This window comes from Falco peregrinus, chromosome 3, assembly GCF_023634155.1.
Source record: "Falco peregrinus isolate bFalPer1 chromosome 3, bFalPer1.pri, whole genome shotgun sequence".
NCBI lineage: Eukaryota > Metazoa > Chordata > Aves > Falconiformes > Falconidae > Falco > Falco peregrinus.
In genome coordinates, this window is record NC_073723.1 from 119,564,525 (window position 1) to 119,591,865 (window position 27,341).

The following is a 27,341-nucleotide window of genomic DNA, read 5'->3' on the forward strand; positions in this document are numbered from 1 at the left end:
ACAAAAGCAGTGAGAGACCTGAAACTGGGTGGCCTTCGAGCTGGAAAGGGCTGCTCTGCCTTTAGCCTTTCAGCACGAACCAAGCACAAGGCACGTGGCTCTGAATTTGTTCATGTTTTATTTCCAAGTCTGTCTTGCACCTGGAAAGATGATCAAATTAATCTCCTTTATGAACCGGTAATTGCCGGATGCATCCTGTTCAGCGCAGCAGAGGGGGACCAGGCTGTGGCATCTTGAAGTGGTGGGGTCCCCATCCCCAGAGGCATTTAAAAGCCGTGCAGATGTGGCGCTCAGGGACAGGGTTTAGTGGTGGGCTTGGCAGTGACAGGTTAACATCGGACTCGATGATCTTAAAGGCCTTTTTCAGCCTAAACATTTCCATGGGTTTGTGGGTGAGCACTTGCTGGTTGGGTTTTTACCCCCAGTTCAGCCAATGGGGCTCCCAAATGCAGGTGGGGCAGGAGGAAGCTACAAACCTATCTGTGAATTTTCTGTTGACTTTACTCTGGGGACACCTTGTCCCTTGCTCCGACGCCCAGCAGCGGCTGAGGAGGTGCCTTGTACGGGACTTAGTTATTTTCTTGTCATGACTCTAAATCTGAATCTGAAATACCTTATTTAAATTTCATTGCTGCTATTTCTATGCATCTCTTCTGTTTGGTGATGAGACAGAAAAATAATATTTTAAAGCCCCATCAGCTCTGTTTTACTTGGTACTAAGACCTGCTTAATTTTAGACAGTGTACGCAAAAAATCTTCACTAGACTTTATCTGTGCTCTGCGTGGCCTTCCACTTCGTGGTGGGAACATGACTTGCATATTGAAACCTGGTGTGAAAAAACCCTAGGAAAAATAACGAGCCTCTTGTTATAGTTTATTTCCATAACTTTCTATGGGAGATGCCTGCTTTTTTCAAATGTAAAAGAAAACCCAGAACTGTGTCCAGTAAACATGCGATATTTAAAGTGCTTGTATATAGAGGAGTACTTTGTGGGGGCTTTTTTAAAATATAAAAGCAAAAAGTGAATAATTTTGCATAACTATTTTTGTTTTATAAGCACTCCCTGGGGGAAGGGAGAGCAAGGTCTTGCTAAAATTATGCATTCTGCACAATTTTTTTTATTTGGTCAAAATCCTACTTTTTTTTTTTTTTTAATCCCTGAGGCACTTCAGTGCATGCACTGCTCTGCTGGCTGTGGCGATGCCTGCTTTGTCCCGAGCCGGGTGCGGAGTCGGGGGGGCTGGCTGTATGCTGGACTGTGACTTTTTAATAAATGAAGGCCAAAGTCCCACGAAATCAATCAATCGGCACTTGTCTGCACGTCACACCTAAGGGAACGGGGAAGTCAGGTGCCTTTATGTTTCGATTGGAGGTGAACATATATCTTTCCCAGAAAGCAGTCACAATTCTCATATCCTACTTTCACATATTTCAGTGAGATACAGACTGAAAGTGGGTGAGGGAGAAATGTTCCAGCTCTGCCCTCCTGGCGCCCGCTGGGCTCCAATACTGGCTGCGGGAGGATGTGGCCCCGGAGAGATGCAATTACACACCCTCACGTTAACAGTTTAAAGATCAAGTAAGGAGTAGTTTGACTAGAGATTAAATATAAAGATACACATTTATGAATTGGGGAGAGAAAAAAAGAACAACCCTCCAAGTAGATTAAAGTCTTGCAGAACTGACTAATAAATCAACTGCTGGTGAAGCGTGGCAGCCTTGTCTGCTACTCCGAAGTGGCTAAGGACAGGTTTAATAACGCTTTACAATTCAGAGGCTGAATGAAGAGCAAGCAAAGAGAGCGCAGCACAGCCACTACCTCCCTGAAGGCAATGAAAAGGGACTCGGGAATGAGCGCAAGCCTTGGCTGGGGGTGGACGAGGTGACCCCCGGGACCCCCTCCGCACCCGCTCCCCTTTGGTCCTTCCAGCTGGAGGCAGAGCAGCAAGGGGAGCACCCCGCCGAGTAGGTACCGAGTTTGGGCTGAGACCTTCTGGGTGAAGGAGAGAAATGCTGAAGGCATCTAGGATTAAGGGGAAAATCTTGGAGCTTTGCTTGTATGTGCTCGCTCGTTATTTGTGTTGCAGCAATGAGCAGCACCGCTACGGCACAGTCACAGACCGGTGCTTGAGCAGCCTGGGCACTGTCGGAAGAGCTTAGGGCCACACACAAGGGAATAAGATGATGGATATGTAATTTTGCTTTATAATTTTAGCTTGTTAGCTAAGACTTAGGACTCTTCTATGGCACAGGCTGCCTTTTAGTGCTGGGCTTTCAAAACAGGGGTGAAGGGACTTTCCCCTCTCTAGGCAAAAGCATGGTGCAATGTCAAATCGACTGTGGTCTGCAGTGGGGACCAGTTGGGAAGCAAACGTTCCCAGAGTTTGTTGGGAAAGGCTCACCCATTATTGCAACCAGTAAAGTATATATTTTAGGATTTTGGCTTTTTCCAGAAGAGCACAAACGCACCTTGTCCTATTTACTGCAATTTACTAGTTAGCTGAAAGTAATAAGCTGTCAAAGCCTTTGGGAAGTATTCCTTGGAGAGAAAGCTGCTGCTGTGCTGCTGCTAAGACTGGAGGTTCTCATCTGCCTTCAGTGAAGTGTCTGTAGATGCTCCTTAACTTGCATCAAAGCATAACCCACCCCTTGTATCGCTTTCGTAGTGAAAAGAAAATATCACAATATGATCCTCGCAGGGGCTTATGATCTGTCCATCATGTGCAGGATAACAGCAGGAGCACATTTACTTTTCTGAAAGAAAAGGCTTTGGTGAGCCTGGCTTGTGTTCACGTGCTACAGCTGCACAGCTGGAAGGTGCTCAATAGAACAGGCTGGAATTTTGATCTGGTCCTTCCTGGGCGAGGAATTTATATATGGCAGGGAGTCCTTGCAAATACCCAGCAGAAGTGGGTTCTGTGATTACTGAAACATCAGATCCTTGGGTTGTTTCACCAGTTTGTTGCATTACTCTCCATCACACGGCTGGGAAAATGAACCTTATGGAAGCAGGTGCAGCTACTGCTAGATAAGAGATGTCATTCACCTCAGCAGCAGCCTATTGCTTTTATTGGGTGTATGCTTCTAGCAACCGAGTCTTAGGGGTGGGGAGGCAGTGGCATTAATTGCTGGCTCAGGGAGCAAACAGCTCTAGGTGAAGTCAAGGGTGATCAACCTCAGCTAGACAGCCATCTCCCAGGAGATGCTCTATGCCAAGGGTACCTCTTGCTATAAATTGCTTTGGATGTTTGAATATAGACCTCTTATAAACTCAAGCACTGCACAGGACACTTGCGTCCTCACACTGCCATCATGCCCTCAATCACTGAATTTTTCAAGGTCATAGCAAGAGCCTGCAGTAATCCAGAATTAAATGCAGTTTGTTCCACGACCATAATTTTATCTTGTCTTTGCACCCAGTTTTCGGAATGCTTTTTCTGTTCTGTCCTGCGGGGCACTCCCAGGTCCAGCACAGCACTGATGCATTGGAAGCATCCTGAGCAATATGCAGGCACAAACTGGTTGTTTCTGCAGTGTGTTCTCGGGACCTGCTAAAAGACAAAGAGCGTGGTGCCGAGAGCCCACTGGCAAGCAATGCACTCAAGCCCCCATTAAAAACAGCAGAACAAGTTTAATCTCTGGATGGCAGGGAAGCTTGCATTGTCAGCATTGTTTGATCCAAGTTTTAAAGGCAAAATTGAAATCATTCTTCACCAGGCTCAACACATTGATCTCTAGAAAAGAACACTTGTAAATAACCTCCTTGAGAATGTGTCACCCTCTTTCTCCTCCAAACCCTACTCCTCTGTGAGAAGGGCAATCCCCAAGGATGCTCCAAAAGCAAGAAGGAGAATAAGCAGAAATGGCCTCGGGGAATTTCTCTCTCTCATTCCTCCTCCTCCAGTCCACCACTGAACGCACACATCACATGCTCCAGATCACAAACCATTAAAAAGGAAAATTACTAACGCTCTCCTTTCTCCTTTCCCAAGAAGGGCTGCCTTGCTTTCCTAACCGGTTCATCTCTGCCTTTGAAGGAGGTGCTGGGCAGGCCAGTGGCAGAGCCCGGGACGATGGGCCCGCAGGCTGTGTGCCCAGGCTGGCTCCTGAGCAAGGGCTGGCTGGGTTCAGGTGCCGGGGCTGTCCCCGGACCGCTGGCAGGACGCCTTGTAATGCAGCACCCCTGCTCTCCCTCTCTTCAGAGTCATGATTCAATGCTTCAGTGAGGCATCTTTCATGCTTCCTGTAATGTGAAGCAATCTCCTTGTTTATGCTGTGTTTCTTGTTGACTCTCTCGCAGTGCGAGGTGTGCCTGCAGCCAGCCTCGGGGGCTCAGGGCTTCAGCCCTTAGCCACATCAAGAATTTTTCTTGTTTCCACCTGGTAAAGCAAGAAGGGCAAGGCACAGCCTCTGTACTCTTCGCCAATTATTTGAAATTACAGACCACAGAGTTTCATTTCCCCTCAATCGGGCAGCAGTTCAAACCACCACCACCTCCTATTTTCCAAATCCTTGTGTCTCTCTGTGCTCTGAGGAAACCCAGCCTCGTGGGTGGCTCATCCCTCCTCGTGCTGTGGCACACGTGTCGTGGTTTAACCCTGGCCGGCAACCCAACCCCACGCAGCCGCTCGCTCACTCCCCCCAGCCAGGGGCATGGGAAGGAGGATCGGAGAGGAATGTAAAACGCGAGGGTTGAGATAAGAACAATTTAACAGGTAAAGCAGAAGCCATGCACACAAGCCAAGCCAAGCAAGGAATTCTTTCCCCACTCCCCATGGGCAGGTGTTGGGCCATCCCCAGGGCAGCAGGGCTCCATCACGTGTGACAGTTACTCAGGAAAACAAACGCCATAATGCCAAATGTCCCCCCCTTCCTCCTCCTTCCCCCAGTTTATATACTCACCATGATGTCATATGGTACGGAACAGCCCTTTGGCTGGCTTGGGTCACCTGTCCTGGCTGTGTCCCCCCCCCAATTTCCCGTGCCCCCCCAGCCCTCTGGCTGGCAGGGCCCAAGGAACCAAAAAGTCCTTGATTTAGCATAAACATCACCCAGCAACAACAAAAACCATCAGTGTGCCATCACCATTGGTCTCACATCAGAGCCAAAACACAGCGCTGTGCTAACTGCTAAGAAGAAAATTAACTCTACCCCAGCTGAAACCAGGACAGCACATCAGCAGGAATAAGGGCACCATCACCCATGGCTTTTGGTGTGGTGCTGTGGAGACAACGTGGTGCTGGGGCACCGAGGTCTGGGTGCAGGTTTGCCTTCCCCTCAGTGCTGGGCGCACGCCGTGTGCTCCCCCATAACGTTGGCAAGGTCGCAGCGCAGCCTTCGGGGGAGAATGAATGATCCTCTGCTGGGATCAATAGGATGTTTTTAGGAGTAGCTAATTGGAAGGAAAAGCAGCTGATGTTAGATGTGCTCTAAGCATAAGATTTCCCTGGCAGGGTTAGATATATCTAGGGCATCTAACTGTCGGGGAGTTATGAAGTGATTTCATTTCTTCCTCACCAAATGAGACATAATAACCACTCTCAGCATTTGGAAATTGCACTGAAAATGGCAAAGTTTGTAACCTGGAGAATTAAAAATTGGTTTGGTTTTTTTTTTTATTAGTAAAAACTAATGTTTTTTTAAAAATCTCCATGGTAAACTTTGTTGGAATGGGTTGTGGGGGTGCGTGTCCCGCCTGTGTGGCGTGTTGGCATAAGGTCTGTGAACATCCCTAGGAGCTTTGACCTTAAAGTCAAAATTTGACAATCCTTAAGGACAAATTTGACCTTGCAAGGTGCTGAGCCCTTCAGGTTAGATCTTCAAGTATCTTTTGACTCCAATTCATTAGCTTTAAGTTAAGAACATGTTTAAATGATTTGCGGAATTGAACCCAGCCCGTGTGATTCACAAATGAGATATATTTCCATGGGGCATCTTTTCCCCTCAGGTCTGTTGGATTGTAAACAGGTCTGAGGGGATGCTGTGGCAGTTGCTACGACCTACTTCAGAGCAGGGACTGGGTGAGTCTCTCCAGCAGCTCTGCACTGATTAACAGTGCCTTTCTAAATATGTACATTTCCACTTGAATGTAATTTTCCTGTAAGGAGGGGAAAAAAAAAAATCAGTGTTGTGTAATGGGGGCATCTTTAACAGTGATCTGCATCTAATTCATGCTCTCCTCTGAACAAGGAGGAGGAGGTTTCCTCTCTCGCCCTCCTCATCTGATACAAATCTGTCTGACCAGAACCAGGACTGAACTCACTGAGGATTCTCCCTGGCAACATGTAGCGTTTGGTTACGTGTTGTTCCAAAATTAATATATTCTAGCCTTCCTATTGATCTGGAAGGGTTGTCTGAGATGGATTGGGGGATGGAGGATGTTGGTATTGGGGGGGGGGGGGGGGGGGGAACTAATCTAATTTTTTATTTTTTTTTTAAGAAAGCTGTATCTATATTTGAAATGATCACGATGCATTTCCAGAATAAAATCTCAGTAGGAAGCGTGGAGCTGCTGGCAGGGACAAGGGCAGAGCGGCTGCTGCAGTGGCTGGGCTGGCTGCAGGGCGGCCGGGCTCCCTGCAGAAGGGGCTTGCTGCCAGCCCTCTCTTCCCCAGGCTGCCGCCCGGGGGCTGGGGGACGTGGCCCAAAGCAGAGCCTGGCAAAGCCTGGCTTGCCTTCCCACAGCACGCTGTGCCGCTCGGCCAGCGCCAGCCTCACCGGGGCAAGCGAACCGGTTGCCTTTCTGGAAGCCTTGCAGAGAACAGCTGAGAGATCCCCATGTTTGTGTACCTGTGGATCCCAGCACCTACAGATTGGGGTGGATAGATATAGGAAAACACAAGCGGGAAATGAAGAAGAATGCACGATTTGGAAATAAAATGAGGTTCTCTTTAATATGAAGCGCTTCAAAAATAGCTTTGTCACTTTTACTCACAAAGGAAGTTATTGTGGTGAAATTACGTTATCATCTCGTGCTGGTTTTAAAAACCACACTGTGCCTCCTGGGGAAAAGTGACTGCAGAAAGCTCTTTGTTTTTTCCTTGGAAAAATGATGCTGTGAGGATGTGTGTTTTCAGTCAATGGGGGCTCATAACTAATGGATCAGAAAAGTTTAGAAGCCAGCAACAAACTGGAGGCATTAATAACTGTTGCTTTCAAGTCAATGGAATTGATCAGCAAATTCAGTTTATTTCTGAATGATCATTGTAGAAAAGTGGAAAGCAAACCAATATTTAAAGATGTACCTGCGAGCAATAATACATGATTGCAGGCTTTGGCAAGCTGGGTAGCAGAAAAAGGGCTGGATGACATAACAGATCATTCATAATTGTCAACCAAATTGCATAGCTGGTATTGAGTTTCATAAAATGAACCTTAAGAGGCATTTCTTATTGATTCTTGTTTCGTTAGAAACAATATAAGGCTGCCTTAAAGAACTGAGAACAGGCTGCAATTGATTCTCTTTCCTTTTGAGCAAATTCCAGTAGAATTCGATATTTGATTTTAATTTAGGATTTATTAATGCATTTTCTTTCCCTTCCAATTCCCTGTTACTATAGGAGGTTGCTGGGAGCTGAAGTAAAACTTGGGGAAAGTTTACACCAAAGGGCACAAGCTCCATTGAAACTGGCTATTCCACAGATTCTTTAGAGAGGGGGAAAAAAATAGGATAAATTCAGAGTCCGATATGAATCTTACAGGTCAGAGGCTACTGATTTTTTGGCAGGTATGCAGGGTGTGCTACCACCACCTTCCCAATTCATTTCTGATCCTCTGCCCAAACACTGAGATTATTGCCAGTTCCTCCTCGCTGTCCTTCCTCTGTGGTGAAGTTATTACCATTAAACCTTTTATTTGTGACATACCAGGCCCGTATTTGCAAGCAGAGTGCTGCCTAGCTCAGATGTCTCGTTCCTAGACGACTGTTAGGCTTTTATGGGAAAATACCCTTGTTTTAAGCAGAACAGTGTTTCCGTAGGTGTTGGCTTCAAGGGGGTTGGTTAGTCATCCCAGCCTGCAAACGGGACACCTTCCCTAGAGCCCGAGGGAAGGCTGCGGCGCGCAGCTCCCTGGCCCCATGCCCCCTGCGCCGGCACGCTCCGTCTCTGCCAGCATCTCCATGTTCTTTGCTGGTTTCACACGAAGGGGAGAGTTATGTGGGGGCAGCTCCTTCCCCAGCCGCCTGACGAAATCCCCAGTAACCTGCCATTAGTTGCTGTTGGGGACCAGCAGTGCCTGCAGGGAGGCTGGGAAGAGGCTGGGAAGAGGCTGACTTGTGCTGCCGTGTTGCTGTGGCTCTGCGGGAGCAGAGCAGCATCTGGGGCTCCGCAGGGCTTGGACTGCAGCCCATCTGGATCCCAACACCCTTCCCAGAGCTGGGGGTGCTTGGGGTGCTAGGGCTGTCACTGCACAGCTTCAGGATCAGCTCCTTAGCAAGACAACAAGCTCTCAGGTTTGCTTTCAAGTCCTGGAAAAAGTGGGGATGCCCTGTCTCTACAAGGGGATGACAAGTTTGATGAGACGGGTGTTTAGGCTTGGCTTTACCAGCATCCTAAAGCTCTGCAGCCTGGCAGGGTAACGGATAGCGCCGTGTCTGAAAAGGCCGTCCTGTTTTACAGCAAACTCACAAGATGCCTGAACCGGTGGGACTGAAATGGAGGTGCCTGGAGCCGCAGGGCACTGAGGGCTGCGATGTGCTGTCGGCAGGGCCTTGTTCCCAACGCCCCGTGTGGGTGAATAACGCTGCGAGGTGACTTTTCTGTGTCACTTCAGCACTGTCTCGAAACGTAGATGTGGTGGGGCTTTGTGACCTGTGGTCCTTGCTCTGGCCCCCTGTGGGGGGGCAGAGGGGGGATGCTCCTGCGAAGACTCAGACTTTACACAGGTTCGTGAGAAGCGTTTGAGCCAGGGGGTTTCCCCTGTGCACTTGGCTTTCCCTCCCCAGTGCCAAATAATGATGTTACTGCTTCCACTTGTGTGATTCATTTTCCATGCTTGCTTCTAAACAGATCTATTTGCTCTTCCATCTCTCCATTGCTAGATAATAAATATACAGTCCCTCATCCATGAAGGTTACACATCTATTCTTCCTCCTCAAAACCAGAGGCGAAGCCTGTAAGACCTAATATTATTTAAAGTCCTCCTTACATGAAAGAGATGTAATCACCCTTCACAGGTGAGGTATTCTGAGGGATTCATTTCGCATTATTCTACATTAAACTGGTTCACTGTAAATTTTTAGTGCCTGCTGTTAGGAGAAGGCAGGTGGGACGAGGCAAGGCTTGCTGCCCGCTGCGCTCTGTGGTGGGGCTGCTCCAGGTACCCGCGGATGTGCTCGTCACGGGGTGCTGATTCCCCAGACCGTGGAAGTGATTCCTCACTTGTATCTGTACTGAAATTATTTCTTTGAGAAAATAAGAGAGAACTCTACAGAAATGAATAGTAATTTTCCCAAATTGATCTGGCCAGTCATTTGTATAATCTCTTTGCAAGAGAAATGGCTCAAGCGGAGGTTAGCAAGGGAGAGTAAAGACACGGGGCTTTGCAGAGACTCTTCAAAGCCGCCTTTGGTTCACGGGGAGGCTCTGCTGATTTAGTAGGTTTTAGCTGATGTTTCTTCTCCAAACCTGGTGAGGCTGTGGCAGCGTGAGCTGTGGGTCCCAGGGATGCCAGCCCTGCCCCTGCTCTGCCTGCACGTGCTGCTGCACCCGGGCTGGGGCTTGGCAGCGTCTGCTTAGCGCAGGACGCGAGTTCTTCCCTGCTCCTCCTTTTTTAGCCTCCTGCAAATGCTCAATAATGCTGCAGAGAAGTGCACAGCAACAGTTTGGGGTAAGCTAAACCAAACAAACCTCAGCTCCGAAAATGCGGAAGAAGAGGCAGCTATTTTAGGCTACCTTTGGAAGTGTTTATGTCTTTCCTTGTAAAATACTTATCTGCTGCCAATAGAAACACGATGTGAAACCAGATCTTTTTTATTTGTTGTTTCCTGGCATCACCTGCAGGGCAATGTGGCCCTACATAAGGGGTGCCAATTACACCTGCCATCCTGCTGGTTATCAAAGATTTTACATAGGGGCCAGGATGGCCGTCACCTGGAGCCATGTCCAGGGCTGGTCCTCGGGGAGGAGGTCTGGCTGTGGGTATCAAGTACCAAGTAATAAGGCAAATCTAGAATAATGTCTACATATTTCTGATTTCTCAAAATACCAGGTGTGCTGCAGCTGAGCGCTCAGAGGAGCAGGCTTCTCTTAAAGCTCTGGTTTGTAGGGGTTTGTTATTCAGATCCTTCTGTTAACAGTAAAGATTCAAAGCTGCAAAATAATCACGGGATTAAAGTTACTTACAAACAAGTCAAGGCCTGAAGCTGCTGCAAGTTGGTCAGATTTACATGTATCGTATGGGTAAATAATTTGAGCTAAACAGATTAGCATGTTATGCCTCTGGTGAAATGATCCTTGAGTAAGCCACGGCCTTGTGCCAGGGCCATTATGAGCGGGGGAAAATCGTCATTTGCTGCCAGTGACATTCAAGTGACAATGAAAGTGGAAAAATACCTGGAGGTGTTGCTTTTGTAGATATTTCAAAAATAAACTAAAATTCAATGTGTTAGTCTTATCATAAGCCAAGGAAGGAAAAATAGAGAGAGGTTCTTGTGGGTTTGATTTAACTTCTGACCCAAGGAGCCCGCTGAGGACAACGGAGCAGCTCTTACTGCAGCTGCCCTTTGCCTGGTGTCAGCAGATGGCTGGTGTCTGCTGGCACAGGCTCTGCGCCTTTTGGGGAGGGAGGGATGTACGAGAGCCGTTACCAGACGCAGTTCACCTATCACGATCTCTGCAAACAAAACCAAATCAGCTTTTGGTCCCTACGGGCCAATATCAAATGTAAAGAGCTACTCATTTACAGGCTTTAAGGTCAAGCATGTACTTCTGTGCTTGACTAATACAAATGATGATGCATGTGATTTGGGCTTGAAGCCTGCTCATTTGTCCTTTTAAAAATACATAAATAACATTTTTGTGGATTTTTCGTGAATGTCACTTCATTGGTGTTGCCCGTCACAGATGTTACAGTTAAATATTTCTATATGCATAGCTATTGGGTTCGGATGGATTTGATTTGGGTGAGATAGTGATTCAGGTAAAGGGATGATGCAGACCTCCCAACACCAGCAAAGGTGCTGGAATTATTTTCTCCTCCCAGTAAGTGGAGGTGACTGGGAAACCAGGGCCACTGGAACAGAGAAGGAGAGAAATCTGCAGTAAAGCTGGGAGCAAAGTGACTTTGCTGGTCACGGTCCTCGATACGGACACCGAGTGCAGCTCTTTGATGCACTCTGCTCCTGGCAGCTTTTATGGCTGCCTGGAAGCTGGAGGAGATATGGTCGATAACAGAAAACTCATTCTTCAGCATCTCCGCCACACTCTGAAGAGAGGAGGGTATGCCAGTGGGATTTACCCCAAAAGTAACATTCATAGCACAGCATCTGTGGGTGATTGGAAGAAACTCTATTTCATCTTAAGGAATGACTCCGAGTGATTGTTGTCACCTGGATGGGACATACCCTGACCCACCATGTGCTATTACCTGCCTGTGCAGGTGTCTGAATGCTACCGAGACTGAGAACAGGTACCTTGGCCTCAGATGGCCTTTCTTTTAGAGAAGACAAAAAGCACAGATTTTAAGTTGTGTCTTTTAATTGCATGGTCTGGCGTGGGGGTGCATTTTGCCCCCTGGGAGCGCCGACGCTGTGTGTGTGCAGCACGGTGGCTCGCTCTTTCAAATGGCTTTATTTTGCGCAGAGGTTTTTGCTGAAATGTTCTCCTTTCAGCACCATAACTCTAATACGTTTTATAGGGAGCTCTTTTATATGTCAATAAGAAAGAAGCAGTGCTGGTGTTACAGAGGGCAGTAAGCGTGATGGAGAGCACTCACGCGGCCCGAGAGCAGACTCAGCTCAGTGAGGAACAGTCCCTCGGCTGGCGTGGGGCACGGTCCTGCAGACCTGTCAGGATGAAAAATCTCCAGGTTTTCCAAGCACTTTATACGATGGTTTTTTGGCTCTGGGAAGAACATGGTGAACATGAGCCAGCACGTGTGGGTGAAGGATGGGTACGTGCTGCTGGTGTGTCATGGCCCCGCTCAGCCGTGATGCAGCACCAGTGCTCCGCTCGCCGGCGCAGGGGCTGACAGTAAATGTGCTGATATTCCTGTGGTTATCATGGTACTGGCATCTAGACAGATACGGAGATACGCATACAGCATTAGCACAGAAATCTATTAGCATAAATTACTGATTAATTCACCTAAAAAAGCTGAGCCCCAGCTCTGCGATTAAAAATAGTGACAGAACTTCAAAGGGGCAATAGGCATGATTTATTTTTAAGATAATGTGGATAATTTCAAGTACCAAAGGATCTTGCTTATGCTGCTTTCCTTGGTTTTCTGCATAATCCACTGTGTCCAGCTAAGATTAGATAAAAGCAAAAGCAGGATCCTTTTTCCTTTCCAATGTTAACTATTTTGCTTCTCTTTATCCAGAGATGAGGTCATGGAGCTTAACATGCAGAATGCTTCTCTTGGCTCCAGACTTTGCTTCCAGATAAAACTTTGGATCTTTGGGGATTGTTTTTTTTCGCTGCATTGTGCTGCTGCGGGCATGGCCTTCTGGTGTGGCCCAGCTTTTGGCAGCTGGGAGGGGAGCAGCAGGGCAGAACCGTGTACGTGGCAAACGATGCCGGTGCTCAGTCCTGCTGCCTGTGCCAACCTGCCCCCGGGCCCCGAAGCAGAGCTGCTGGCCAAGGGCAGTCCACCTTCATCATTCTTGCTTGGTTTTAGCTGAAATTTTTTATTTACTCACATTTAATACGAATGTGCCTTCCATGCAAACATTACCAAAGCTTATTTGCATATGCTGGGCATCTTTAAAAGCCCATTTGTTTCATCAGGCTTCTCATTGGTTTCAAATTGTTAATACTCAGCCTCAAAAAGGAGTATCCGCTTTCTGTAAAACTGATGTGATCTTGCTGTTTGGTTTTCCTATACTCCCATACTGAATTTATTTTTATTACTAATGTCGTAGCGAACTTTCTTACTTCAGGAGCCCCTGGGAAGTGCTGGTGGTGCTGGTGAGTCTCATCCCACACCAGTAACCTTCTCCAGCTGTAAACTGCAGTAACTGCTCATTTTCTGGCAGCATGTTAGGGGCAGTGGTAATTCGTTGACAGGTTTCTGCAGGATGGTCTCAAGTGACGATTTGCTGGCCTTTACTTGCACTCAGGTGTTATGCAATTTTTGTGGTTTAGTGTTGTTTTATTTTTACTCCCTTTTGTATGATAAAGTAGCCTGGCTGATGAGTCTGTACCTTCTGCACTCGCTGCTGACCACTCCGTGGGGCTTGGCATGACGGGCAGCTCCTGCAGCAGGGCTCGGCGAGGGGAGATGCCTCCTGCTCGTGAGTGTGCAAGTGCAATGCTGGCACCTGGCAGAACCAGCGAGAGGTGCGGCTGTTGGTTTGGGTTTTTTCCCCTGCAAAGAAATGGCTGATCCCTTCAAAGTTCAAAACCTAAGCAAAACCAACTTTCAGGGATGATCAAACCACAGCTGAGAGCATCCTCTTGCCACCTCGCCCGTGCACATAAGCCAGGCTCCCCCAGCATGAGCCGGCTGCTCCGGGCAGCCTCACCCTCCCGGTTCGTTTTCTTCTGCGTCATTAGTGGCAGCAGAGGGAGGATCAATGCTTTCAGTGTCACGGCAAGACGATGTCTGTGCGTTATTGCCATGATATTGACAGCTTGGCTGCTTTTCTTGTATAGTCTATACTTCATTTGTGAGAAGTACTGTAATTATCCCCTAGCAGTCATTTCGGGAATGGCGCACAACCTGAAAAGAAATCCAAACGGGTACACCTGATTGCAAAGAAAACACTTTAAATATTGAACAATTTTTCTAATGGTCTAAATTTTCTGTTTGCTTTAGCACCTAGCGTTTGTGCAGCCATTTCACACAAGCCTTAACAATGGACATTTTACATCGAGGGCACTTACAGTAATAAAAATGAAGAAGGGTTCATCCCCCACGCTCTTTCTTGCTGTTTTGCATCTCTCCTTCTTACTCCCAGGCAATTAACAGACCCTTAAATCTGTCTTTTTCTCTCCACAATCCATGCAGACTTTCCCAACCTAATTGTCAGTCTATCCTTCATTAAGTCAACTGCAGACTTTTGATCTGCTTCTTTGGAAGAGCTTTTGTGTTCAGCATTTGAACGCGCTAGTCCCCTGTTTACAAGATTTACATCAAAATAAGGTTTCTGGAAAAGAAAATGCAGCATAGCAAAATAAAAAAGTTGCGCAAAGCCCCCAGAGAACTAATTCATATGCATTTCAGCAATAATAATAATAATAATAATAAAAAATAGCATGAGACAGGCTGGCTTAGCAGTGCAGAGATACAGTCAGAATGTGTTCTCCGCCTCTTGGGTGCCTGTTTACTTATGCACCTGGCTGGTAACAACTCCAAATCTGCAGCATCAGAGCGCTGCGCTTCTGTGCACCTTTCTCGGAGTAACTCCGTATGAAATCTTTTGGAAAATTTGTCAACCCGAAACCAGCTCCTTAGGCTTTGTATTCAAATAACTTGATAAGACCTGATGCTGAACACCGAGACGAGGATGGAGCTTGGCACAACATCCCCGTGGGCAGGTGATTCCCAGCACAGTTTTGTGACTAACATGAGACTATAACGGTGCTTTCGGCTCCGGGGCAAGGAAGTGCTACCTGTTTTCCCCAGCTGCCTTCTCGTGTTATATCTGCAACGTGTTGCGTAGAGGAAAAGTCAATTTAGGAGCTGACAAAAGCCGGAGAAAACGGCAGCGGTTAATTAATAGCCTTGTGTCTTGTGCAGTTGGCTCCAACAGCAGACTCCAATATCAGAGCTAATTGGGAAGTCAGTCCAGATTGCATCCTACAGGACAAGTTCATGCTAATAAGTGATTTCTGTATCCAAGGGTAGTTTTTATTCAATTTCTAGTACTTTATTTTGACTAGGGAGTCAAATATTCTTGAAGTATCAAAACAATCTTTGTAGCTGTGTAAGGGGAGCATAAGGATGTCATTAAAAACGAACCCAGCTCAGTCTGGATGCTGGCAAAACAACTTCAAAAGTATCCCGGTTATTCTGGGGGAAAGGAGCTGTGTTCTCTCAGGATGAAAGGATCGACTTGAGAATGGTTTAAAGGCAGGATTGGCCCCAGGCGAAGGGAAGGCTGCTTGGGGATCCTCCCTGAAATGAATCAGTAAATCTGACTGTAGATTCTGGAGAGCCTGTAAATAAGGGCTGGGTGTAACCCCTGAACTCACACAGACATGAGTGTCACCTCTGGGAAGGCGAGAGCGGGAGCAGTGATGTCCTGTGCAACGCTTCCCTGGCACCAGGAATTTGGATTTTGTAGTCCTCCCGCAAAGAGGCACCCACAGATGTTACTGGGCAGCTGGCGTAAAATGAAGGGAAATAGGGGTTTGCAGAGTGGAGATCTTTGCTGCTGGATGCTGTAGAGCTACAAGTATAAACAGGTACGGAAAGAGATGAAATGAAGGGGGAGAGCTCCATGGGTGGCGGATAACATTGATAACCCAGTCGACCAGGAAATTCCTCCATCTCTGGCAAAGCTGGAAGGGTAGAGAGTAGAGAGTGGGAAATGTCACTGTACATGAGCTCTTATTCTCTCTCCATACATCCATTTCAGCTGCTATTGCCCACAGGAGTGCTAGGATTCTGATTTAGCACCTTTTTTTTTTTTTTTTTTAAGTAAGATTGTGGAAATGGCACATGATTAGAGATAGGGAAATCCTGGTGGTACCTAGGAAGAGTCCACATCATTCAAAGCCATGTCTCTGGGTTTGAAAGAGCAGTGAGTGGAACAAAAAATGTAACTTTTGTATTAGGTTATCGATACTGTGATTCTCTGCATTCCTTTGGTATTTTGGAGTTTGTGTTTGTTTAGTTTTCTTCCTGGTGTGTCCCTTGGATTTAAGCAAGAGCAGGGCTGTTATTTAGTGGCTTTTCTTGCCCCAGCGCTACCTTAGTCAAAGAGAAGGGAATGTCAGGCAGGGTGATTCAACAGTCTTGTGGGACGAGACAACTTTCACCAGAAAACAGTTAAGGAATTTCCTTGTTTCTGAAATGCTTGTCTAGCAACATCCCTGTAACCTTACGAACCTGTGCAGGTACCCCTGGGATCCCCCTGCCCCACCAGCTGCAGACATACCTGGTTTTAGGGTTAAGGCAGTGAAAGCAGGTCAGGATGGAGTGCATTACAGGTTAACACTTCCTTCATTTAGAAGTAGCGGAGCGAAAACCCCAGGGGTCTGAGAAGTTGGTAAAGAATCTTCATTTCCTCCAATACTTTTCTTGCCCCTGTAAAACCTAGTTTGCATCAATCATAAAAAGTTGTGCAGTTTTCCCAGTTTTCCCAGAAGGTCACTGTGCAATGAACATGCAACACAAACTGTTTCTGCATATTTAAAAAAACCAAAAAAACCCCCCCAAACCCCCCCCCCCCAAAAAAAAAGAAGAAGGAAAAGGAGATATTTCTTTGCATGCAGTTTTTAAGAAGCAGAGAGAAAAGAGCCATAAAGTTTCCTTTTATAGATTTAGAAGACAGCAGCAGAGTGTGCTAAAGTGAGCGAGGAAAACCCAAGGTGACATTTAATTTTAGCGATAATAAGCTATGGCAAAACTCCCCTTACTAAAGTCCTAAGGCAAAAATGTTTGGCTGGTATATTCTGGGGCAGAGACATTGCAAGGAGCAAAGGGAGATGGGGTAAGACACCTTGAGCAAGATTCAAAGAGCCTGGCATTAATTTTAGGGATGAAGAATTTGAGCGCCTGTGTTAAGCAAGAAATGAATAATGCCTGTTACAGCCAGGCAGAGCCGTTCTACTTCTCGGGTTCACACAACAAAAATTCTCTCCTGGGCAAGGCAAGGCTGCTGCTGGGCTTGGCTGGGGTAGGGCTGCAGCCCCTGGAAGAATGTTCTCCAGCTGACGTACCCTAGGCATCCCTGCCTCTTACAGCGTGCTGGAGCCATCAGAGGTGATTTCTACCTTCAGAAAGGCAGGGGGCTGCAGGCTGGGCAACTGCAGCAGGGAAGGACCCGAGTCCTGCCTGGATGCTGCTGCCCCAGGTCCAAGCCACAGATGGGTCTTGAGCAGCCAGTCCGGCCAAATTATCTTCCATGCTTCTGGATACAGAACCTGTTACTTCTCATCTGAAAATATCTCAGTCTCTGCATTAAGGGAAAAGCTGAGTCAGAATTTGAGCAGACAGGTAGAAAGCATCCAGGATGAAGTATTTTCCTTCAGTGGATGACTGGCCAGCAGGCCCTCAGCCTTGTTTTGCAGAGATGCTGGTTGAACCCCCAAATATAGAGGATGAAGAGATGGGATTTGTTTGCTTTTATGGGTTTAGGGGTGAAGCGCTGTGATTCTCACCTGGCACTCTGCTCCAGTGCACAGGGGTGTGATGGCTGGAGATGGGGGTCTGCTGATGGAGAAGGCTTCATGCAGCACCCTCCCTACTCTAATACCAGTTTGTTCCCAGTGCGGAGCCCTGGTTCTGCCCCTATTGCTGTGGTCCCCCCATCTTAGTTTCCTTTCATTTGCTGTAAATTCTCATGACTGAACATTTTCAAAGGGAGGAGGGCGCTTTCAATAGGTCTCTTTGCAGATGTTTATTCCTGGTGGCAGTGATGTCTGCAGATAATTGCCCAACGCCTATTTTGGCAGCACTTTTTCTAGAGAAGAATTAATAAAATCTAATAAGGCGCTTAAAAGTCATGCAGCTTCGCTAGCTGGCTGCGGACCTGTGTGGGTAATACAGCAGGATATTGAGTTTCTGCTACTTAAAGGGTTCCCAGCTCCCAGCAGCGGAGCACAGTGATGAGCCTGAGCTGCTCAGTCTTGTGATGGCACTTCTAGAACTGTGCTGTGAACAGGCATGTTGCAGAGAAGGTCCACAGCAGTGGTTTGCTAGCAAGCTCCAGGTGTATTTGTTAATATAGATGCCTCCAATTACATGTAAAATAGATCTAAAAGGCCTGTTATGGCTGCAGCATGGAAAGAAATTTGCTGTTTCTGCCATCTCTCTGTGCATATTCTCCTGTCAAGTGATCCTGCGACAGTGCCAAAAGCTGTGCCAAGGCTTTAGGTTGTGATTTCAAATCTGGTTCCTTTCTGCTTTCTCTCTGTAGTACGTTAGTGCTGTAGTGTCTCTCTGTGCCCTTCAGTACAGGCAGGAAGACATTGCTGGCACCCATAATAAGCTACCTGTACAGTAATTGCATTCACTAATGGGTGAGACGGGTGCTTGAATACCGAACAGCTGCTCCCAGTCATTGCCTGCCGAGTGGTTTCCCCTCCGGAGGTCTGTGCTGCGGCTGTGAGGATGCTCAGGGAGCACAAGGAGCGGAGAGGGCTGTGCACAACACTCGGTCCCATCAGAGCAATCCTCATCTGGCTCCACGGCTGTAGAGAAACCAGTGACACACGTCGGTACTCGTAGCAGAAGTCTCCAGCTGTGTCAGGTGTAATTCTCATATTGGTCTTGGCTAATGTGCCTCGGCGCCTCGGAGCGTGTTCCTGACCCACTAACGCAGCCCAGCGAGGCTGCAGCTGCTGCTGGGGCCAGGAACAGGCTCCCTTCGCCTGGGGGCTGGCAGAAATGGGTGGGTCAGCAGGGCACAACCTGGAGTCTCCCAGCAGCTTCCCTCTCCGCCTGGCAGGACCTGTCCGGCTGCCCTTGGAGCTGCTCTGCAGGAGGGGAACAGGAGAGTGAGATCAAGTGCTCCCGAATCCATTTCTAAATCTGTCTCATCCAGCTGGATCAAAGCAAGGGTGCCTAGCCCAGACTGTGCCTCTGGTTTTCTAAAATTAAGCTGCTTTGTAGCAAGTCTGTGACTTTACAGCAGGCAGGGATGGGCAGCCTGCTGACCAGCAGCTTCTTAGTTCTTGGCTGCCTGTAGAAACAGAGCTTTCTCTGCCTGCATGGACGTGGATATAAATAGATGCACAGAGTCAAGGGGATGAGTAGGTTACACAATAAACCTCAGCACTCACAAGAGCCAAAAATACCTACAGAAATGATGGGCAGTTTGAATGACATTTGCAGAATGCTGTTAATGGCCAAAAATTGCTGCCACGTTTGAGAGAGTCCCTGTCACTGAATGAATCCTCCCGTCCTGCCAACGCAGAACCTTGCACCTGTGAGTTCAGCTAATGGTGGCCCCTCCATCGCACGGTGCATTTGCTGCGCTCTCCCCGGTGCTCCTCTGCCCCAGGACGGACGGGGATCAGCAGAAAAAGGGGTTCCAGCATTTCATGGCACCCTTGGCCTTGTAGCTGAGGTTTCAGGTCAACATTATTTTCCTCTTCCATTTTGTAAAATGACAAGAGAACCGATCGTGCTCACCTTAGCGAGGAAGTGAATGCTTCCATTGTTGCAGTGTAATAAAGGACAATAATTCTTGGAGAGAGAGTGAGAGATGGAGTTTTTGTGAAATGCTCCCACTTCGTATATAAACCTATCTCAATTTTTCAATCCTAAATGGCCCTTGTATTGAAAGCTCAGTGTATGAGCTGTCTCCATTCAGTGTGAAAGCTGCAAAGAAATAGAAACTGTCCAGAATTGCTGGGCCTCTTGGGAGAGGGGACGTTTTTCTTTACAGATGTTTTTAGCTATGACTCGCTGCAAAGCTGCAATGATTTTATGGTTATGAGATTGAGACTAAGGGTACTGAGCTTCGTATCGGGCTCGATCACAGACCCGGTGTGGCCTCGGACAATTCGTCTTGCAGTGTGTCGGGCCCCAACCTGTAACGTGTGTGGGGTTGGTGTCTGCTCACGGGGTCCTGGTGCTGGAGGGACCTGCTGAGCACGGATCTGTGCACGCCTGGGTGGGTGGGCAAGGCGCAGCCAGGTCATGTTAGGCAGAAAACGTGTTGTTCCTTCTCTCTCTTCTACTGGATCACAGATCCTCTTGGCCATTTCTTAGATAGGGGAGCAGACTGAAGCATCGCTTAAGGAATGAGTTGTTAAATCATCGCTGTCTTGAGGTGTGCACGTGGCATGTCCCCCTTGTTCTGGCAGCGACCACGGGGGGGGTCACGGGTGGGTGATCTGGCAGGCACTGCCGCAGGGCTGAGCTGAGGACGGGCACAGCTGGTACGCTGGTGGTGAAGGGCAGGACCCCATGGAGACAAGCTGTTGCCCTCTGAGCAACGCTCTGAGCCTGATCCTGCCACGGTCCAGTGAGAGGCTTCAGTACATTAAAGATTGTGCTGGAGGCAGGGGTGAGGCAGGGCTGAGGAGGTGTGATGCTGCCCTTTGGGAACTGGGAGGGTGGTAGTCACAGCTGAAAACTCATCACTAGTGTTTGAATAATTCATTCCTCTAAAAAAACAAATGGAGAAGAAAAAACTCTGGATGCTTCCCCTGGGTCCGGCCCTGTGTGGGGATGGTTTGCAAACTGCTGCTCTCATTGCTCCCATTGCTGACCCCACACAGGCGCTGCTGGTGAGCCCCGGCATGCTGGGCACGGTGGCATCTTGCAGGTGTCTCGTACAGGGTTTGCCTCAAGCCATATTTGCTAACAGTAAGTGGCAAATGTTTCTGCAAATCTCATATCCCAATGCCCTTAACTGTTCCAAATAAACCGAGTTATTAACATTGGCAGAGCAGGGTGAGTAAAGCGAGCCCTTATGGCACGTTTAGATGCTCTAGTTGTCCTTCCAGGGGCTGCTGGACAGGTCCGCAGGTAGTTGGAGGCTGCAGACAGCTCCGTAACATTGCACTGTGAATTATTCAGTAACTGATAGTTGCTTGGGATTAACCAGCAAGAATATATATCGATACTTGGTGCGGCCGACATACAGAACAGCTCTGGGCACGTACCGCAGCTTTCAGAAGGGTGTCCCTCCATCAGGCTGGTTTCCCCACGCTGTCAATTCTGTCACTGAGAAGCTGTCAGGGTGCCAGGCAGCCCAGTTCTGATTCCTGACTGGGGCAAGGCTCACCCTATTTTCTGCTTTCTCAGACGCTGTTTTTCGTGGCAGATGCTCTGCTACAGGCAGCCCCATGCTTGGGCCCTGTCGTATTAAAATCAAACGGCAAAGACCGCTGCTCCTTTCCAAAACAACCAAGCTCACATACTGGCTCCAAGCACCCTGTAGACAGAGGTACCTGGATTGCTTGTGCTCACAGGCAGAGCCGCGTGATAACCCTGAAGTGCTCAGCGCTAAAAGCCGGGAATCACCGGTGTGTTGGAGCAGAGCAAGCAGCAGCCAGGACTCAGGCGAGACATGCCGGGTTACAGTTCTGGGTTGAATTCCCATTGTTTGCAGTTTCTGGAGGGTGTGGGCTCTGCCACTGTGGGTTTGCTCAGGGTGAGGGGGAACAAATTACTTTGCACTCATCCCCTCGAGATGACATAAGTCTTCTGCAATGGGATGCGCGGTCTGTTGGAGGGAGTGTGTGCTGCACAGGGAGAAGGATGAACAAGATTCTATCAGTTGGCATTGGGCTATAAGGAATCTCCAGACATACCTGCTGTTCGGTTGACTCTGTGGACTTTCTCCAAAAATCCTAAAGTAAAAGTGAGCATGGAAATTTCCACCCACCTTGCAAGGAGGGAGTGCCTGATAAGAGCTGCCTCCTTGAAACACAGCTCTGTAGAACTCAAATATCTTATTTTCCTCTAATTTGTAGTGCTGAAATGACAGTGGGCTCCCTTGTTTGTGCCTGTACCTTTGCCTGAGCTCCTTTAGAGTGCAAAAGCAGTGATGTGTCCCTGCCTGATTCCAACCCTAGGCTCTGCTAGACATATATTAGTAGTTGCATGACTCAATTTTATTAATTGTTGCATGAAATTATATGGTACTACTCAAAAAGAATGTTAATTTAGTTTTCCTACAGCTGTGTTCAACTTAATTTTTAATCAGATCTGACAGCAAAAATTTAAATCAAGTGCTGCTTCTTGGCTGTAAGAGGACCGAGTACATAATGAATGTACTAAAGCGATCAGGACAGTTTGCAACACTAATACATGTTAAACGTAGGCAGGCTGCTGAGCTGTAGACAGTAATTATTTCTTCTCTTCCATCAAGCTGAGCTTCGTGGAGGAAGAGCTGAAGCAAACTCTTGGGTCAGGGCATGGAAGTTGGTACCAGGAACGCTGACACGCTGCAAGCCTGACCTGGACGGATACAAACAGCTTTAATGGGGCTGGTAACGAAGCCTCAGCAAACTGATGGTCCTGGTAGCAAACATAAAGCAAGAGTAGATTAGAAAGCAGGCTTCAATCTTTGTAATTTAGACAGTAATGCAGGATGGCTAGGGAGGGAACCAAAAGCAATTTGCAGCGGCAGAGTGAGCATGTAACTGCATCTTAAGTTGGGAGCGACAGTAAGTGTTTTCCAGGCAATTGCAACGTTACTGAACTTCACCAAATGAAAGAGCATCTTCCAAACTAGGCCAGGTAGCAGCATGGGTTCTACTCAGCATTTCCTAGAACTGATCTGCATTCAGGAGATGGGGTCCTGGAGATAAAGGACTACTAATTAGGAGAGCTTGGCTAATTAAAGAAAAAATAAAACGCTAAACCCCTAGCAAGCCGCTCATCTGTTAATCACAGTAATATACTGGGGGGAGTTCAGGGAGCCGTGCAAGTTCTTAAAAATCCTGATAGAAACACTACACTTTTCCTCCTCTCTTGCTTTATTGAGAGCACGGCGTTTCGAGTGCATTAATCTGCTGAAAGTACCAATGGCCGCTCGTTCCACCACGCGGGAAGGCGCCAATGTGGCGTGTTTTTCCTTTCCAACTTCTGCTCCTATGTTTCCTCAGCGCTCGTGCCATCAGCCCGCAGGAAAAGGCTTTTTCCTCTTTTGAAAGTGGTGTGCATCGCTGCATGTCTTCTAATAGGGAAAGCAAGATCTGTATGAATTCATAATGGCTGCAGTAATCTTTCTTTCCTGTGAGAAGCTGGTATTAATAAGGAGTGTCACAAACTATGAATTTTATTGTGGTGATATTCATTATATGTGATAGAGAGAGAAAACGTGATGCAGCAGGTGCAACGAATTGTATTTGTTGCAAAGACTAGAGCTAAGTGGAAATAAATTAAGCGTGATGTGGTTTAGGAGGATCTATTTTCTGTAGCAGGTACAAAAAACTGTCCTAAAATGTTGATATAGAAAAGATTTCTGAGGTGCAAAGGGAGATACAAACACAGAAAAAGAAAAACAAATTCATTTTGATGCACAGAAACACGTCCTTTGCTGTGCATTTAGAAGAGGGCTGCAGAAGGCAAATACTCCTTCTGTTCTGGAAATTTGCAGAACCAGGATAATTGCTACCTGTGGTTGCTGTGGGAACCAGAACTTTTCAATTCCAGATTTTAAGAGCATAAAGTCTCAGCCAAATGTGCCATATTAATGTGACTGCTGTCATATTACAGGAAATCAGCCAATTTGTGGCTGATATAAACACGTTAAGAAGGGAGAATTTTGTAAGAGTCGAGAATCGGTGGGTTTTTCCTCGAAGCAAGGCTGGGGTTTGGCGCTTGGGCTGGAGCCGCAGGGTTTGTTCAAAGGCAGAGCTGCCTGAACCCAGCGTTGCCTTTTCATGCCCCAGGAGCAGGGGGTGGGCTTGGCTCTGGCTGCGGGTCCCCTCTCCCCCCCAGTGGCCACCCTGCCTGGCTGGCAGGGTGCTGGTGGGCACCACCTGTGCCTCTGGTGTCTGATGAGGCTCCCCAGTACTTCCACATGTCAAATATAACTAAACTTGGCTCCATGACAACTTGCATGACTTCTCTTCAGGAAAATAAAACCACTCCGGCTCAGGGGAGCCATCCTGCCAGCAGCCTCCCAGGCAGGGTGCTCGTCTGTCAGGATTCATCCTCCCCCAGGTAACACGGGGTGTCTCCACACCATAGACCTCCGGCCCTTCCATCCCAGTGCCTATCTCATCCCACTGAGCTGCTCCCGCATCCCAGCCGAGGGCTGGCTCGGTGCCTCCCCTGGGCTGCAGCCCACAGCCGGGTGGCCACCGACACCGGTGCCGCTCCAGAACCATGATAGGAACGTGACCATGGTAGGAACCGCAACCCTCGTGCTAGGTACCACTCTTCCTCTCACCTCTAGGGCAATTGCATGCCTGTTTTATTTTTCTTTCAATTAACAACAGGAAAAGCAGCAGGGAGGTGGATTAGGGGCTGGGCTGTTGCCAGCCTTACAAAAGGAGCAATGGCTGGTAATGACTCCTCAGCAGGGAGGACGGGGAGGTTTTTGGGAGGGAGAGGTGCCAGTGGTGATGCAGCAGAGGAGCAGATTGATGCTGCCAAGCTCCAGGACCCCACCCTGGCATGTTCATGGAGACCCCTGGGGGTGGCTCGGACCTCTGGGTCCAAGGCAGAAGCGATGCTCCCAGGCTTCTAAAGTGCATGTGGGACCAAGGCCCAGAAACCATTTTATTTATTATTTGACTGGAAGAAAGTAATCAGGATAAAAGGGTTCCCTGGTTAATAATTCAGTCTTGGTGCCTGGTGGTTTTTTTCGTGTGTGCGTTGATTGTTCGTGCTCGTTGGGGCTTGTCAGCCTCCTCACACCTGCAGCGAGCAAAGGGATGCTCTGGGCTCCAGGTGCCTGGTGCCAAGCCAGGCAGCGTGATGCGGAGCCACGTGTGTTGCCAAATTTGCAGTTGTTCCTGACCCCCCTTAGGACACAGCCTGGAACCATCGCAAATATATCTACATCTCTAGAGTCACTGTCCTGGTAGCATTTTATTTTTAAGGGACACTTAAAAGAGCCTGTGTTGGCACAGGCAAAAAAAAAAAAACCACCAAAAAACCACCGAAGCAGAGCAAGAGCAGGAAGGATTACAGCAGCAGGATGCCGAGCACCAGCCATAAAGCCGCAGTGGCAGTGCACTGGCTAGAGCCAGTGGGAAATATCAGGAAATGTTACCTGAAATGCAAAGCAAAGGCAATGAAGGCTCCAGCTTAGGTACATCTGCAGTGATATTTTATTGATATGGTAGACCCTTAAGGCAATTTCGTTAGAGCCTGTGAAGCAGGATTTTGTTTGTGTTCCCCTGGATGCCATTGTTTCCTGGCTGCCACGCTGCCTAGAAAAGTCCTTCTGATTTCTTTTGTGCAGTTCTACAAGCTGCTGGAATAATCACTTTAAAGTTTGGGTTTCTAGAAGAAGCTAGAAGGAACAGAGCAGTTTAGCTAAAAACAGTGTTCCTTGCATCAGCGTTGCATTTATGACGCTTACAAGCAACGCTTTGGATTTGCTGTGCTGGCACATTTAAGCTGTGTTTTAGCAGCTCTTAACTGGCACTTCAGGAGACCCAAATATTCCTGTGTAAAAACTTACTGTGGCAAGTATAAATGATTTATGCTTCCTAATTCTCTAAGTGCGGTGGGAATAGGGATTATTGTGCATAAACAGGACAGATTAGATGGAACACTTAGCTACGCCTGAATGTCTGACAGAGAAAATAAGGGAAATAAGCCACATTTAAAATAGAAGCAGAGAGGATCCCAACAGAAGCTGCAGCGCTGAGGCTGCACTGGTGGGGAGGGTGAACAGCCCGGCAGGCTGCAGCGGCTGCAGCCTCAGGGCTGGGGCTCTGCCCAAGGAGCCCTGCCGGAGTGGGAGGCTGTAGCAGCACGGAGGAGTTGTTGATGCTCAGGAGTAAATTTGGAAAGTACTATGTATTATTTTATGTTCTTTATACAAGCAGGTGTTAAAAAGTGCAGTGCATTTATTAAATTTTTTGTTGTTGCTTGCAGAGCTTTGCTAGAGGTATTTTATAGAGAGGATAAAACTAAAACTGATGGCCTATTTGATACTGTTTTCTGTACTTTTCGAGTCTCTCAAGCGTACACACTGGCAAAAGTGCTCCGCTCGAGCCAGACATTTTGAAGTGAACTTGGTGTTGCTGGAACGTCTGCCCGTGGTGCGTCCATGCCTGCGGCGCTGAAGGCTGGGCTGTGTCTTGGGGGAAGCCCCCGTTGCTGTTTGAGCTATGGAGTAACATTTACTGTCCGTTGAAGACTCTTAATTAGTTCTCAGAGCTGTTGTTTAAGTGATTAAGAATCCAGTACACACTCATATGGCAATACTACTTACTAGATTGAATGGGAAAGATTTTAGGCTTGTGTTCATAAACAGACAATGAAAATTACCAGCATATCAGTAATACATCAGTGCTTGCGTATATAGCAGGAGTTATTCTAGTAAAAAAACAATATTCTTTCCTTAGCAACATGCTAGGCAAGGAGGATGCTTTTACCTACTTTGAATAAATGTTCTCATTTTAAAAGGAAACAAGTCTAAATTTTTGATCACTTGTGAAAGACCTTATAGTACAATTAAAATATTGACTTTTACTCAACCTTCCTGAGAAATGATGGACTGTTTATTGAGAAAGGGAAATCACAATGAAGCTGGATGTTACTGTCATTTGGGTATTCTCATCATCTGGGGAAGGAGATCTGGGGATGTAGGGGCTGGGACACCTCGGACCTGATGATTGTCACTGGTGACAGTCAGGCTGCCGGTGCGGGGCCGTCAGTGGCACTGCTGGTGCCGAGGGGTACCCCGCAGGTGAGCCTGGTGTGGGCATTGACCCCTCACTGGAAACCCACGACCTTCTACCAAAACCGTCAGCAGAAAAGTTTCCCCAGGCTGTCTGCTGGACAGGAACCGTTCCTCAGAGCAGGAAGGGGGTTGTGCTTTGTCCTCGCAGCTGCCAGGCGAGGTGCGACAAACCTGCCCATGCACTGACAATGGAAAATAAAAAGTAAAGATTTATCCCGAGATCACTTAGGCTGGAAGTTAGACGTGTTGAGTCAAATGGCTTTTTCCATTTCGAACATCTTTACTGCAGAATTTTAAGAAACTCAGACTTGATGTTTCCTTTAACACTTTCATTAAACACTTTTCTTAAAAACAGGTTTTGGGCCAAAGCAAATCTAACCAGCTTGGGTTTGGAAATCTGGTTTGGATTTTAAACCTGTGATAGTACAACTCTTTCCAAATTCCAATTAAATAAATTTTTTTCTTAGCTTTTTTTTCTACATAAGCCTCTATTCTCTATGCATTTTTAATAAGCTTTATCCTGAGAAAACATGGGAGAGCTAACTGCAAGTGAAAAGAATAAAGGCAGTTGCTGTGTAGCTCTAAAAATCTGTTAAGTACTGAAAAGCTCATAGTATAAAGCAAAGCAATGAAAAAAAAAAAACCCACAACTTCTCTCTGTTCTTATTAGAAACTGAATGA